This window comes from Equus quagga, chromosome 11, assembly GCF_021613505.1.
Source record: "Equus quagga isolate Etosha38 chromosome 11, UCLA_HA_Equagga_1.0, whole genome shotgun sequence".
NCBI classification, from domain to species: domain Eukaryota; kingdom Metazoa; phylum Chordata; class Mammalia; order Perissodactyla; family Equidae; genus Equus; species Equus quagga.
In genome coordinates this window covers 38294514-38307845 of record NC_060277.1, presented here as the reverse complement: position 1 = coordinate 38307845, position 13332 = coordinate 38294514, and positions in this window count along the sequence as shown.

Sequence of the window (13332 nt, the reverse complement as noted above, 5' to 3'; positions counted from 1 at the left end):
ATACTCCATTTCAGGTTTGTGGAACATTCCTAAATGGTGTTTCTGCTCTGGTTCTGACACTACTAACCTTGGGCCACATCACCTCATAGACGCTCAGTCATTCATTTAGAGAGTGATGCAAGTAGACAAGATTGCATAAGACCCATTCCAGTGCGAATATTACTTAACTATATTCTTGGGCAATGGGTACTGTGGACTTTCAAACAGTATCAGCATATTTCTCCAGAATATTTCTCATTAGATGATTGTTAAATTTCAATTTTAACATCTCCAATGAGAGGAAATTTTGAGTTTGCCCATAATATTTATTGAGTGCTCAAATTCTCACATTGTTAATGAAAAGCGTTGTAATTTTAAAATGTTCTTCCTTACTTTGAGCTTTGGAAATATGACCACACGTATTTTATATTGTGATATTCATTTCCGTTCCTTGGAGCTGTGGAAATTAGTTGACTTTTTCTAAGTCATAATAACTTTAAAATATTTGAAAACTGTTATTGTATATTTTCTTCTCTGTTACTCTTATCTGATATATATACAAATATAATATATTTATAAATATAAATTAAAATATATTTATATATTTATAAATATAAATATGTATAAATATATGTTTATATATAATATAAATTAAATTATATATATTATATATTACACATAATTATATAATATATAATCATATTATATATTATATTAATATATTTATATATATTATATATTCTCTGTAACTCTTCTCTTATCTGTGCTGTATGCATTTATAAATATATATAGAGATAGATAGATTTTATCTTAATCCGGCCACTCTTCTCTGGCTACGTTTTCATTGTCTGCTTTAAACTAGATCACACAGAATGGAATAAAAATCCAGAAATATTTTCTTCAGTGCAGAGTGTAGGAGATGCTTATAGTGACTATTTGCAGTAGACACAAGTTGGGGCCTTTTCCAGCCTCTGGGTAACCCTGATTGTCTTCCTGGTTTTGTACAGGGCCGAAGCGGATTGATCCAAGGCATAAGGTGCCTCAGTAAGATCCTCTCCTTTGGGAATTGGAAAGCTTGCAGAATGTTAGGAATCACTGGACTGAACCACCTCAACAGAAAACACCCTGGAGAAAAGATCCTAGATTTCCGGAGTTCAGTCCTTGGAACCTCTCAGTTCTCTGCTGTTCTCCAGCAGTCCTTTGGGTTCAGGATTCTACCTCTGCATGCTTCCTTTAAATTCTCTGACCCCTCTTTTTATTTTGATTGAGGATTGAGGCTTAAGGGATGTGCCACGTTTAGATCCACAAAGAGGGGGAAGAAAAGCATCGGACAAGAGGGGAAAGGATGTGTTATATTATAAAAGTTAGTTGAGGAGAAAATTTCAAGTAGAAAAAAGTGGTCAACGATGGAGACATTGTCACGGAGAATGTTGAAAAACTAGGGAAGGTGTGCTGATTCTGGCAATTGGCAAATCACTTTTGAACTTTGAAAATGAAGTTTCAAGGAACAAGAACTATGTTGTGTAGAGTGACGTGAGTAGAGAGAAAACAAAAGCATTTTTGATACGTCTGATATAAAATAAACACATTAGCTGAACAAGTTAACAAGTAATAAAGTTTTTCTACTCAGGTTGCAGCTATATGGCCATGTTCGAGGAAGTTGAAGAGGAAACAAATAATGAAGTATTCAATAAACGAATATTTCTAAAAAGCAGGCGAGCATGGAGCTAATAACTCAACACGAAATTTTCCTTGGAAAAGGAGAAGTAAATGAGAAGTAAGGGATGATGGAGGCCATCAGTTATTTTGAGGTGATGAAACAGGTGGACATGCAAGCGACTACTAAGAGTATATTGATATCTTCATTAGGACACAAGACCTGCCTCATAATTTGGATGGCCAAGTGCAGAACAAAAATGAAGAGCCTATATTTCAAAAATTAAGAATTTCAGGAAGGTAACAACAGAACTTTAGGACTTTAAGCCAAATGTGGGCCCTTTTGAGTTGCTATACCCCAAATTATTTCTTTTAAATAAATAAATAAACAGATAGATAATTGAAAGAATTCAGGGTTTGGGGAAGGAGCCTAAAATACAATAGAAAGAGTATAAATGAGCTTAATAGTATTACAAATGAATAACATAACTATGCTGAAGGGGTGGAGAATAAAATAAATAATCTTCGCAACTTTGCAAAACAATATTACGACTACGTAATCGAAGGACAGAGACAAAAATAACTTTACATAACTGCTGTATTTCAGCGGGAGAATGGGTTAGTATTTGGGAAACTACTTCAGATGTATTCTTGATTGGGTTAACAAGTAAATATTGTGGGTAGTAAGTGCCAGGTTTCTTATTGTGGAGGAAAGGAGTTATAAATAAAGAAAGATTGGCAGCTAGAATTTGTTGCAGTGGAATTAGAAATAACAGAATAAACTCGTGATTTTTAACATAGATAGATAGACAAAAAGATTTGTACATACATAGAGATAAAATATAAAGATATGTATATTGGTATGGATACATACGTGCATTTCCTAGCTCTGTCTATTGAAAGGGCCTGGAAACAATGAAAATCAAGTAGCAATCAGCATACTCAGTGCCTGTAGTTTGGTTTCTTAATGCTGATTTCCAACAAAGGGACTAAGAGCTCCTTAGAAAATGGCAGATTCCAAGGCAGGGAAAGTATATGATAAGACAAGAACATCTTGTGTTGCTAGACAGTTAGGGAGTGTTCAAAAAATGATTGAGACATGTTCCAAGGGCCAGATCTGGTACAATTAGCACAAGAAAATAAATAATAATAGTAATGGATTATATAACGTAAAAGAAAACAAATATCCAAGGGTCCATACTGAGAGAGATATATATATATATATATATATAATTAAACAAATAAATAAATGAGAGAGAAGTGACAGCCCTTCCTTACAGTAAAATGCAAGTTAATAATTTTAAAAGGAATGATGGAAAAAGATTACCACTTGGTGAATGCTGCAGTTATAACTGTATTAGGCAAGAATAACCAATGGATGCTAAAATTAGTGGGTGAAGGGATGATGAGAAATAGAGTATCTATATAATCTCAAGTATCTCCTCATAAGATATTTACTAAATACAAAGGGAGAAAAATGGTAGCCTTATAGTGGAGAGAGCTAGCAGATCACAGCTCAGTGAGCAGCATAAATGTCACAGTAATGGGACATATCCATAAACTGAGCTTCCTGATAGGATGCACTGAGAAGGACACCATGTCACTTCTGTGATACACTTGCCAAAAATGCATAACTGAACCATCAGACAATCTTAAATTGAGAAACATTCAACAAAATAACTGACCAGTACTCTTCAAAAGATTCAAGATCCTGAAAGATAAAAGCTGAGGAATTGTCCTGCGTGAAAGCACTCTAAAGAAACATGCCATCCAAATGCGAAGTGTGGTCCTGATTGGATCCTGGACCAGAAAAAGGACATTAGTAGGAAAACTGATTAAATTTCAGTGACATCTCTAGATTAATGCAACTATCATATCAATGTTAATTTCCTGGTTTTGATAATTTTATGGTGTTGTGTAAGGATGTTAACATTTGAAGAAGAGGGGTGAAAGATACAAAACTTTTTTTTTTAATTTTAAAAGATTTTTGTAAATCTGGAATTATTTCAAAATGAAAAGTCAAAAAAATAATTAATGGCAGGACACGTTTTGTTCGTAATACATTGATATCTGAAAAAGAAACAGACTATAAATGAGTATGTACATCCCATTGTGTAAGTGAATATTTTTAATGTGATGTATAATATATATTTGAAAGAATGAACATCAAAATATTGAGAGCAATTATTTATGGAAAGTTGGATTATAGGTAATTTTTCTTTTCTCTATTTCTCTCTCTCTTTTCTTTTTTTCCCTTTCTTTCATTCTCTTTCTTCCTTCTCCCCTCTCTCCCTCCTTCTCTCTCTTCCCCCTCCCTTCCTTCTTTTTTTCCTCTCTTAATTCTTTAGTTTCTTTTTCTTGCCTTTATTTTTGCTTTTCTATGTTTTCCAAATTTGGTACAAATAGCATATATTGCTTTTGTAATCAAGAGAACATAGTACAATAATTATAAAATAACAAATTAAAACATGTTGAATAGGAAAATTTAAAACCTTTTATTTTAGCACCTGAGAATTCAGATTGTCAAAATAATTTCCTTTATATATAGTTGTTGACTTTCCTGTTTCTCTATTTGTCTTTATCTTAATAGTCACAGGTGGACCAAAATCAAGTAAAGATGGCCCCATGATTAGTGTTTCCTCTAACTCCTCTTTATAAACTATACTAATCATCTCTGCTTCTCTTCTCATGGTATTACTAAAATCCTTAATTTCAAGCTGAACAACACACATATTAAGGAATTCTTTTTCAGTTAAAAAAAAGTCCAAGTGTTATCTCTTTATATAAAGTATAGATAATTATGAAATAATTAAAATATTAATATATACTTAGGTAACAGAATACATAGACAGGTTTTGATTAATATTAATGATCTGAGGACTCCATGGTTCTTATAATGTGGTTACTTTAGACTTCATGTATAGTTCTTAAAGTGTAATGATTCTTAAAAGCCCAGAATCTGGAACCCATCTGCCTAATTTCAACTCCCAGCTCCAAAACCCAGTATCTATTTGACCTTGTACAAGTAACTTAACCTCTCTGTGCCTCAGTTTCCTCATATGTAAAATGACATAACAATATGACACATCTCATAGCGTCATTGTAGAAGGAGATGAATGCTTGAAGTTAAGTCATTTAGAATAGTCCCTGGCACATAGTATGTACACTGTTAGTATAAGCTAATATTATTTCTGTTAAGCAAACTGAGATCTTGCTCAAAGGTGACCTCCAAATGATAAACTGACTTCATCCCTACATCAGTCAAAATATATAGAGAATTCATACAATTCAACAACAAAAAACCAAACAACTCAATTAAAAAATGGGCAAAGGATCTCAACAAACATTTTTCCAAAGAAGATATACAGATGGCCAACAGGCACATGAAAAATGTTCAACATCACTAATTTTTAGGGAAATGCAAATCAAAACTACAATGAGATATCACCTCACACACATCAAAATGGCTATAGTTAACAAGACAAGAAATATCAAGTGTTGGAAGGGATGTGGTGATAAGAGAACTCTCATATACTGCTGGTGAGAGTGTAAACTGGTGCAGCCGCTCTGGAAAACAGTACGGAGATTCCTCAAAAAATTAAGAATAGAACTACCATATGATCCAGCTATTCCACTGCTGGGTATTTATCCAAAGAACATGAAAACAGGAACGCATAAGGATACATGCCCCACTATGTTCATTGTAGAATTATCACAATAGCCAAGACTTGGAAACAACCTAAGTCCCCATCGATGGATGAATGGATAAAGAAGATGTGGTATATATACACAAGGGAATACCACTCCACCATACAAAAGATGAAATCTTGCCACTTGAAACAACATGGATGGACCTTGAGAGTATTATGCTAGGGAAATAAAGCAGACAGAGAAAGCCAAATACCATATGATTTCACTCATAAGTGGAAGACAAAAGCAACAACAACAACAAACAAACACATAAGTATAGAGATTAGATTGGTGGTCACCAGAGGGAAGGGAAAGAGAAGAGGGTAAAAGGGGTAATAAGGCATATGTGTGTGGCGACGGATGGTGATTAGTCTTTGGGTGGTGAACAGGATGTAATCTATACAAATCGAATTTTTTTAAATATATAATTTATATGATGTTGTAAACCAATGTTACCTCAACAAAAAATAAACTTAAAAAAATTTCCTGTAATTTTTACCTACCTTTCTATCTTAGAATGAGAACCACATTTACAGAATATCTTCATTCTAAAAGCTGTCTTGAAATATTTAACAGACCTTACCTTTAAAAATGAAATGCCCTATATTTATTTAGACCTCACAGTTGAGAAAGAGTTTTTTCATAAATTACCTGCTTTCACTTTAAACTTCACACTTTGTTACACCCTAAATAATCGAGTCCCTAGCCTATAGGAGTGCTAATTACCTGAAAGAGTTTTGTACATTCAAACTCCAAGTTGCAGTTAATTAACTTAATTAATTTTTCATCATAATTTGATCCCTTAAGCCCCATTTCGGTTGCAATTTCTTGTAGTGTTCTGTGCTAACCAGTGAAGCACACAAAAAAATAGCATAATATTCCAGCTGTGACTTATATCCTTGTACAACAAGAGACAACCAAACAAAATTTATAGCTAACAGATAAGAAATTTCATGAAAAGTGGAAGAAAATGATGGAGGAAGGGGCTTGCTGATGTTGCAGAGAAGTAATGAGGAAGAGGCACCCAAGAAAAGGGAATAAGGTAGAAGAAATAAAGAGCTAAGGAATACATAAGGAAACAGAAAATATCTGGATGGGAATTTTAAAAACCAACAGGTGAGGATCTATAGAAACAATTGACAGTCAATAGAGCTAAAAAATGAGGGAAGACCATGCGGTGTCATGTCGAGGGGGAGTGGAGAGAAGATGTCCCTTGATGAACATGGAAATACTAGACTAAAACAGTTATTTATGAACTAAGAAGAATACAAAAGTGAATCCATATTTGCTTGAAATCAGTTACAAAACCAGTGCAAAAGGCGGTAGGTCGAGGCTGATACCCGGATGGCTGAGAGATTGGGGTCCCAGAGGGTCCTGTAGGGGCTGAAGAAGTCGGCTCTGAAGCTTAGGAAGGCACGCAAGGATGGGCGGTGCAGACTCAGGGCTGCAGAAGGCAAGCACCTGCAGAAAGCTCAGCACTCTACTCCACCCTCTCTTCCTGAAATCCAGTAAGGGAATTTCCTGTCTTTCTCTATCTCTAAAGGGAGAACGCCACTGAAGAGAAATTGAAATCCCACTCCTCCCTAACATTACAGGTATGGAGTGATAATGAACAAACTCAGCATAGTTTGAGAACCGCATGGTAAAAATTCAACAAAAAAATTGGTCTGGGATCACTGAAGTCCTTGAAATCTGAATAAACAAGCCAAAAACATCTCTGAAGTGACATTTTCACAACAACTCTGGGGCCTTCAAAAGAAAAGATAAATAAATAGAGTTTCAACCAAAGAAAAATTGCTAACACATAGCAAAAAAGCAACATGAGAATCGGCAGACACAAAGAAGAGACGAATAACCAAGCTAAAAATAATGGCATTCAAAATATGAATATTAAAAATGATTAAAGTGGTAAAAGAAACAATAAAGCCATAAGAAAATAACAGCAAAGTGAAGGGACCCGAATTTAAAGCCAAAAAGGCCTGGGATTGACTGAGTTTACCAATAAGTAGTTGAACAACTGATGTTTAATGTCTCTGAGCTTTAATTTTCTCAAAGAATTATTGATACATCTATCTTGTGGTGTTTATATAAAGACTGGATTAGAAAATGCATGTAAAGTTCCTAGAAAATTACAAATTCTCCGTAGATACCAGCGTTTGTTTTCCTACCCATTTATGAAACAAACAGTACGGAACTGAAGCTTGGTCAACTTTTGTTTGCAGTTCCAAGGACCAAGATCTATTTAGCGGACACTAAATTTTGAAACACAGATTTCCTATTTAGTGGCATTGCAAGAAGTTAGTATGGAATTGGGAATTTGTCAAGATATGCAGTTAACTAACAACAGTCGCATACAGATTTTCTGTCCACCTATATATGTGATATCTTCTTCAGGGAGATGTAAAATGCAGTTCAAATGCTTCTCTCAAGCACAGCCTTTCTAGGCCTTTTCATTAAGGTTGAAATATATCCTTTTGGGATGTTTATTAGAATATATTTACAAATAATTTTTGGAAAGTTGATACCTTTATAACGTTGTATCTTTCCATCCAGAAATCTCATGTCTTTTACTTATCTTTTTATCTTTTTATCTTTTTATTTGTTTTTCTTAATATTTTTTGTTCCTTAGTGAAGTTTTGTGATGTTTTTCATAAACATTTCTTATAAAATTAATTTCTATATATTTTAGACCTTGGTTGCTATAGTGACTGACATTTTAGATGCTGTTAGGTATTCAAGGAAACTTTTGATTTCCTTTAGTTTTTATTTCATATCTAACGTATAGCATTTTCTTATTTTAAATATTTTTAAATTGAGCTCGTTTTTTGCCTTTTAAGGTAGATAATGGCATATTCTGGAAGCCTTCCTTTACAAATTATTTCTACTATTATTCATCACGTTGACAGGCATTTGCAAATAATGTGGCATGATAAGTGGAGAACAGAAGCCTTCTTGTCCTTTACATGTTGAAGTATGATTTTACACTTAATTTTCTAAAGAGGACACTTTCTTTGGTATCTTTTTGTTGCTTTTCCAGATGATAATTTATTTTACTCTCCTTTAATGTGCTAAAGTATTTTAATAAAATTCCTATTTTGGGACCACTCCTTTCTTCCTATATATATCTTAATTGATTAAAAAGTATAAACCCTTTAATACACTTCTGAAAAGTGTGTCCTAGTATTTTGGACAACTTCAAAAGGGTAATTGTACCATAGATTATGTGCATGTATTGTGTGTTACTTTGTTAGGTCAGAGTATTAAAGCCAAATTTACTATCCTGGGAATAATACGTTTCTTGGCAGTTTGAAGTAATGCAACTGTAAAACCGTACTGTAGGCTCTGTGAAGACAGGGGCATTTTTCATGATGAGCACAACACTGAGGCTACAGAAATAGGTGTGGATTAGTTAAAGTTACAACATAAACCTGAAACATTATCAATTTACTAGAATAATTTTTTCTGCTGAGGAATCAATACCTTTATACTTAGGAAAATATGGCTATTTACTGAAATATAATAATGCTAAATTATCTTCTGCTGCTAATGGTGGAAAATTTTAGGATTATCTGGCCTACTTGATCTGTTCCGCTATTTTTACTCCTGTTTCTCATTCAACTTCTTTTCAATTTGATTTTTTTTATTTTTAGTGTTTGCTTTATGTATTTTAAGACTATGATATTTGGCAGGATCTTAGAATACTTTTCCTTTTGATATGCCCCTTTAATCTTTCATTTTATATCCTTTCACAAACAGCCATTATTATTTTTGTCATTATTTATATTGTTATTATTATTTTACAGGTAATACTTCTATAGGATTTTTTTCTTACTTTCCAATGCCTTTTTGATGTACCCTCCTCTCCCGCCTTCTCGTTCATCTCACTGCTTTTAGATACATATCCTTTAGCAATCCATTCAGTAAGAACTCATGAAAGGTAAGGTCCTTCTGTCTCTCTGAAGACGTCTTTATTTTCCCTTCAGTCTTAAGCAAAGTTTATGTAAGTATACAATTCTAACTCCAGCGTTTCGAAGCCGTGGGCTTCAGCCTTCATTGCTGTTGATGAGTAGTTCTGCTCTCAGCCTAGTTGTTTTTCACACGCCTCGGTCTCTTGTTTTTATTCTTCAGAAGTTTTAAACAAAAGTTTGGATTTGAAGATATTTTTATTTATTCTATACACTTCTCACTGTGCTTTCTTAATTTGAGGATTTTATTGTGGAAATTATCAGGCATTATATTCATAATATTCTCTCAAAAATTTTTACTCAGCTTCACTGAGATGACATATAGTATATACAAGTTTAAGGTGTATAATGTGATGATTTGATACACGTGTATATTGTGAAATGAATAACACAATAAGGTTCGTTAACACCTCCAACCCCTCACATTGTTACCGTTTTTTATGTGTGCGGTGATAACATTTAAGATCTACTCTCTTTAACAATTATTAGGTATATAATACAGTACTGTTAACTAAAGTCTTTTCATGTACCTGTTGGCCATCTGTATGTCATGTTTGGAAAAATATCTATTCAAGTCCTAAGCCCATTTTTTAATCAGTTTTTTTTTTAGGTGTTGAGATGTATGTGTCCCTTGTGTATTTTGAATATTAATCCCTTATCCAATAGATGGTTTGCAAATATTTTGCTTCCTTTCGTAAGTTGACTTTTCATTTTGATTATTATTTTTTTTTGCTGTGCAGAAGCTGTTTAGTTGTTGTAGTTGCACTTGCTGATTTTTGCTTTTGCTGCTTGCATTTTTGGTGTCATATCCAAAAATTGTTTCCAAAACTAATGTTAAGGAGCTTTTTCTCTAAGTTTTCTAGTAGTTTTACTGTTTTGGTCTTACATTTAATTGTTTAATCCATTTTGAGTTAATTTTCGTGAGTGGTGTAAGATAGAGGTCCAGTTTCATCCTTTTGAATGTGAATAATGAGTTTTCCCAACACTATTTATTGAAGAGACTGTCCTTTCCTCATTGAGTATTCTTGGCTCCCTTAACAACCATTTTGAGCATATATGCTTAGCTTTATTTCCAGGCTTTGATTCTGTTTCCTTGGTCTATGTGTCTATTTTTAATACTATAGCTTGGTAATAAAATTTGAAATCAGGAAGTGTGATGCCTCCAGCTTTGTTCTTCTTTCTCAGGATTCCTTTGACTATTCAGGATTGTTTGTGATTCCATACAAATTTTAGGAATTGTTTTATCTATTTCTGTGAAAAATGCCACTGGAATTTTGTTGGGTATTGCATTGAATCTATAGATGGCTTTGGGTAGTATGGACATTTTAACAACATTAATTCTTCTAATATGTGAACATGAGATATCTTTCCATTTATTCATGTCTTCAATTTGTTATTAAGCTCTTCTAATTTTCAGTGTACACATCTTTTACCTCCTTGGTTAAACTTATTCATAAGTATTCTATTATTTTTGATATTATTATAAACGGTATTTTTCTTTATTTCTTTTTCAGATTTTTGTTGTTAGCATATAGAAATGCAACAGATTTTTTATGCTGATTTTGTGTCCTGCAACTTTAATGAATTCATTTATTAGTTCTAACAGTCTTTTGGTGGAATCTTTAAGACTTCATGAGATCATATTATCTGCAGAGACAATTTTACTCCTTCCTTTCTGATTTGGATGCCTTTTATTTCTTTTTCATGCCTAATTGCTCTGGCTAGGAATTCCAGCACTATGTTGAATAGAAGTGGTGAAAGTGAGCTCCCTTCTCTTGTTCCTAATCTTAGCATGAATGCTTTCAGTCTTTCACCACTGAGTATGATTGTAGCTGTGGGTTTGTCATATATGGCCTTCATTATGTTCAGGTACATTCCTAAACATCCAAGTTGTTGAAAGTTTTTATCACCAAAGTTTGTCGAATTTTATGAAATGCTTTTTCTGCATCAATTGAGATGATCACATGATTTTCATCTTTAATTACATTAATGTGGTGTATCATATTGATTGATTATGCTTGTTGAACCATTCCTGCATTCTTGGAATGAACCCAATTTGATCACGGTGTATGATCCTTTTAACATGCTGTATAATTCAGTTTGCTAGTATTTTGTTGAGAATTTTTGCATCTGTATCCATCAGGGATATCGGCCTGTACTTTTCTTTTCTTGTAGTGTCCTTACCTGCCTTGGTAGGAGGGTAATATTGACATCGTAAAATGAGTTTGAAAGTGCTCCCTCCTTCTCAATATTTTGGAATAGTTTGAGAAAGATTGGTGTAAATTTTCCATTAAATGTTTGGTAGAGTTCACTAGTGAAATCATCTGGTCCTGGGCTTTTCTTTCTTGGGAGTTTTTTGATTTCTGATTCAACCTTCTTCCTCATTATTGGTCTATTCAAATTTTCTGTTTCTTCATGATTCAGTCTCGGTACACTGTATGTTTCTAGGAATTTATCCATTTCTTCTGAGTTACCCAGGTTGTTGGCATATAATTGTTCATATTCGTTTCTTATGATCCTTTGTATTTCTGTGGTATCAGATGTAATGTCTCCTCTATTTATTTGAATCTTCTGTTCTTTTTCTTTTCCTAGCTAAAGGTCATCAATTTTGTTTATCTTTTCAAAAAACAGCATTTAATTTCATTAATATTTGTCTATTTCATTTATGTCTGCTCTCATCTTTGATATCTTCTCCTTTCTGTTAAGTTTGGGCTGGGTTTGTTCTTTTTCTAGTTGCTTGAGATGTAAAGTTAGGTTGTTTATTTGAGATCTTTCTTTTTTAGTAATGTTGGCATTTGTCAACTTAGGAGTGCTTTGGCTGCATTCCATAAGTTTTGATGTTATAATTCCATTTTCATTTGTTTAAAAAAAATTTTTTTAAATGCCTCTCTTCGCCTTGATTATTTTTATTTTTAACTTTTAAGATTTTATTTTTTTCCTTTTTTTCCCCAAAGCCCCCCGGTACATAGTTGTATATACTTAGTTGTGGGTCCTTCTAGTTGTGACATGTGGGACGCTGCCTCAGCGTGGCTCCATGAGCGGTGTCATGTCTGTGCCCAGGATTCAAACTGACGAAACACTGGGCTGCCTGCAGCAGAGCACGTGAACTTAACCACTCGACCATGGGGCTGGCCCCTAAAAAATTTTTTTAAATTGTAGTCAGTTTATTTAAACTAAAAGAAAAAAGCCAGCTTACCCATTTCTCCCATTCCCTGCCCCTTGCCTCTTGCAAACACTAATCTGTTCTCTATATCTATGAGCTTTTTACTTCCACATATAAGAGGGGTCATACGGTATTTGTCTTTCTCTGTCTGATTTATTTCACTTGCATAATAACCTTGAGGTCCATCCATGTTGTCATAAATGGTGAGATTTCATTCTATTTTATGGCTGAATAACAGTCTATTGCATAAATACACCACAATTTGTTTATTCATTTGTCCATTGATGGACACTTAGAACATCTTGGCTATTGTAAATAATGTTGCAGTGAACATAGAGGTGCAGATATCTTTTAAAATTAGTGTTTTCATTTTCCTCAGATAAACACCCAGAAGCAGAACTGCTGGATCATATGGTAGTTCTATTTTTAACTTTTTGAGGAACCTCCATACTGTTTTCCATAGTGGCTGCACCAATTTACATTCCTGCTAACAGTGCACAAGGGATTCCTTTTCTCTACATTCTCTCCAACAATTGTTATTTCTTGTCTTTTTGATAATAGCCATTCTAATATGTGTGAGGTAGTATCTCATTCTGGTTTTGATTTGTATTTCCCTGATGATTAATAATGTTGAGCATCTTTTCACATACCTGTTTGCCATCTGTATGCCTTCTTTAGAAAAATGTCTATTCAGATTTCCTGTCTATTTTTAAATTAGATTGTTTTTTTCCATTGAGTTGTGCGAGTTCTTTATATATCTTGGCTATTAGCCCCTTATCAGATAGATAATTTGTAATTATTTTCTCCCATCAATAGGTTGCCTTTTCATTTTGTTGATGGTTCCCTTTGCTGTTCAGAGCTTTTCAGTTTGCTGTGGTC